The following is a 3736-nucleotide window of genomic DNA, read 5'->3' as shown; positions in this document are numbered from 1 at the left end:
GCAGAGATAGACAGGGACAGACAGGAACGGAGAGAGATGAGAAGCATCAATCATCAGTTTTTTGTTGCGCGTTGTGACTTCTTAGTTGTTCATTGATTGCTTTCTCATATGTGCCTTGACTGCGGGCCTTCAGCAGACCGAGTAACCCCTTGCTGGAGCCAGCGACCTTGGGTCCAAGCTGGTGAGCTTTTTTTTTTTTTTTTTTTTTTTTTTTTGCTCAAGCCAGATGAGCCCGTGCTCAAGCTGGCGACCTCGGGGTCTCGAACCCACCAGTCTGTTTTTACCTTCGTATTTTTTCTCTTACTTCTCTCTAAACCTTGTGAACACCTATTTATTTTATTTTTTTAAAAGGTTTTATTTAGACCTGTGGTGGCACAGTGGATAAAGCGTCGACCTGGAAATGCTGAGGTCGCCGGTTCGAAACCCTGGGCTTGCCTGATCAAGGCATATATGGGAGTTGATGCTTCCAGCTCCTCCCCCCCTTCTCTCTCTCTGTCTCTCCTCTCTCTCTCTCTCTCTCTCTCTCTCTCTCTCTGTCTCTCCCTTTCCTCTCTAAAATGAATAAAAAATAAATTAAAAAAATTTTTTTAAGTTTTATTTATTGATTTTACAAGGAGAAAAGGGGGTGACAAGAAGTAGTTGCTTCACTCTACCTGTTCAATGGTTGCTTGTAGTATGTGCCTTGACCAGGCAAGCCCAGGGTCTCGAAGCGGCGACTTTGGTGTTTTACATCAGTGCTCTATCCACTGTACCACCACAAGCCAGGTACCTATTTGTTTTCCAGTCTCAACTAGTACCCTAATGTAGAACTGGACATGACCATATTGAAATTTATTTAGACTTCTGTTATACCATCTCTAACTCCTTGTCATACCTGTTCCATTATGTTTTTTTATATCAACCTCTAACTATTTGAAAATGGACAGTCTTATTCATCTGTATCTTTCAAACACCTAAAGCTATAGACTGTTTTCTAGATATCATTTAATAAATAGTTGTTAGAGAAAATTATATTTAGACTACAACTTGAAGAAGGAATTAAGAGCAAGTGGTGGCACAGTGCATAGAGTGTCAACCTGGGACTCTGAGGACCCAGGTTCAAAACCTGGAAATCACCAGCTTCAGCACAGGCTTGTGCAGATTGAGCGCGGGGTCACCGGTTTGAGGATGGTATCATAAACATAACTTCATGATCACTGGCTTGAGCCCGAGGTCCCTGGCTTGAGCCCAAGGTTTCTAGCTTGAGCAAGGAGTCACTGGATCGGTTGGAGCCCCCCAGTTAAGACATATATGAGAAGCAATCAATGAACAACTAAAGTGCCACAACTATAAGTTGATACTTCTCATCTCTCTCCCTTCCTGTCTGTGCCTGTCTCTGTCTCCATCTCTGTTTCTTTCCCTCTCTCTCCCTCACTAAAAAAAAAAAAAAAAGATAGTTGGCTATACAGCCACATATGAGGAGGAAATTGCAGCTGAGAGAACAGAAGCATAAGAACACTTTCCAGCTCCTTAGAGAGCAAGGTGTGTGATGCTTTTGAGAATTTAAAATATATATATATTCCTTTGAAGAAAAGGGAACCCTTGTACATTGTTGGTGAGAATGCAGAATGGTAAAGCCACTATGGAAAATGGAACTGCTTTATGACTCAGGAATTCCACTTTTGGGTACATATCTGAAGAAACCCAAACCACTAAAATAATATATGCACCCTTGTTTTCATTGCAGCATTATTTACAACAGCCAAAATATGGAAGCAATCCAAGTGTCTACCATAGACGAGTGGATAAAAAAGTTATGGTGCAGGCCCATGTGCCAACTTCCTCATTTCCAGCTGGAGCCATGGAGGGTGCAGAAGAGAAGAAGAAGAAGGTTCTTGCTGTTCCAGAAACCCTGAAGAAAAAGTGAAGGAATTTTGCAGAGCTGAAGATCAAACACCTGAGAAAAAAGTTTGCCCAAAAGATGCTCCAAAACACAAGGAGGAAACTCATCTATGAAAAATCTAAGCATGGCCCTGGCCGGTTGGATCAGTGGTAGAGCGTCGGCCTGGCGTGCGGGGACCTGGGTTCGATTCCCGGCCAGGGCACACAGGAGAAGCGCCCATTTGCTTCTCCACCCCCCCCCTCCTTCCTCTCTGTCTCTCTCTTCCCCTCCCGCAGCCAAGGCTCCATTGGAGCAAAGATGGCCCGGGCGCTGGGGATGGCTCCTTGGCCTCTGCCCCAGGCGCTAGAGTGGCTCTGGTCGGGACGGAGCGACGCCCCGGAGGGGCAGAGCATCGCCCCCTGGTGGGCAGAGCGTCGCCCCTGGTGGGCGTGCCGGGTGGATCCCGGTCGGGCGCATGCGGGAGTCTGTCTGACTGTCTCTCCCCGTTTCCAGCTTCAGAAAAATACAAAAAAAAAAAAAATCTAAGCACTATCACAAGGAATATAGGCAGATTTACAGAACTGAGATGCGAATGGCTAGAATGGTGAGAAAAACTGGCAACTTCTATGTACCCGAGGAACCCAAATTGGCATTAGTCATCAGGATCAGAGGTATCAGTGATGTGAGCCCAAAGGTCCTTAGCAGTGCTGCAGCTTCTTTGCCTGCGCCAGATCTTCAGTGTCACCTTTGTTAAGCTCAGCAAGGCTATGATTAATATACTAAGGATCGTGGAATCATATATTGCATGGAGGTACTCAAACCTGAAGTCAATAAATGAATTGCTCTACAAGCATTGTTGTGGCAAGATCGACAAAAAATGAATTGCCCAGACAGATTACACATTGATTGCTTGATCTCTTGGTAAATACGGCATCATCTATATGAACGATCTGATTCAAAGAAGCAAACAACTTCCAGTGGCCCTTCAAATTATCTTCTTCATAAAGTAGAATGAAGAAAAAGACCACCCATTTTGTAGAAAGTAGAGATGCTGATAACAGGGAAGACCAGATCAACAGGCTTATTAGAAGGATACACTAAGGCAAGGGTCCCCAAACTAAGGCTGCATGCGGCCCCCTGAGGCCATTTATCTGGCCCTCGCCGCACTTCCGGAAGGGGCACCTCTTTCATTGGTGGTCAGTGAGAGGAGCATAGTTCCCATTGAAATACTGGTCAGTTTGTTGATTTAAATTTACTTGTTCTTTATTTTAAATATTGTATTTGTTCCCGTTTTGTTTTTTTAATTTAAAATAAGATATGTGCAGTGTGCATAGGGATTTGTTCATAGTTTTTTTTATAGTCCGGCCCTCCAACAGTCTGAGGGACAGTGAACTGGCCCCCTGTGTAAAAAGTTTGGGGACCCCTGCACTAAGGTATGGTTATTGTTGTAATCTGCTCAGTTAATAAAACAATGATTGCTTTAAAATGGAAAAAAAAGTTATGGTACATATATACATTACAATATTACTTGGCCATTAAAAATAGAATCATACTGCCCTGGCCGGTTGGCTCAGCGGTAGAGCGTCGGCCTAGCGTGCGGAGGACCCGGGTTCGATTCCCGGCCAGGGCACACAGGAGAAGCGCCCATTTGCTTCTCCACCCCTCCGCCGCGCTTTCCTCTCTGTCACTCTCTTCCCCTCCCGCAGCCAAGGCTCCATTGGAGCAAAGATGGCCCGGGTGCTGGGGATGGCTCTGTGGCCTCTGCCTCAGGCGCTAGAGTGGCTCTGGTCGCAACATGGCGACGCCCAGGATGGGCAGAGCATCATCCCCTGGTGGGCAGAGCGTTGCCCCTGGTGGGCGTGCCGGGTGGATCCC

At 45.9% G+C, this 3736-nt stretch overlaps 1 pseudogene; it reads left to right on the top strand.

Moving 5' to 3' along the window:
• The first annotated feature begins 1840 nt into the window (after positions 1-1840).
• Positions 1841-2962, top strand: LOC136317190 (large ribosomal subunit protein uL30-like; annotated as a pseudogene).
• Positions 2963-3736: the final 774 nt, after the last annotated feature.

The sequence above is a fragment of the Saccopteryx bilineata genome, chromosome X (assembly GCF_036850765.1).
Source record: "Saccopteryx bilineata isolate mSacBil1 chromosome X, mSacBil1_pri_phased_curated, whole genome shotgun sequence".
Taxonomy (NCBI): domain Eukaryota; kingdom Metazoa; phylum Chordata; class Mammalia; order Chiroptera; family Emballonuridae; genus Saccopteryx; species Saccopteryx bilineata.
This window is presented reverse-complemented; position numbering and strand designations above follow the sequence as displayed.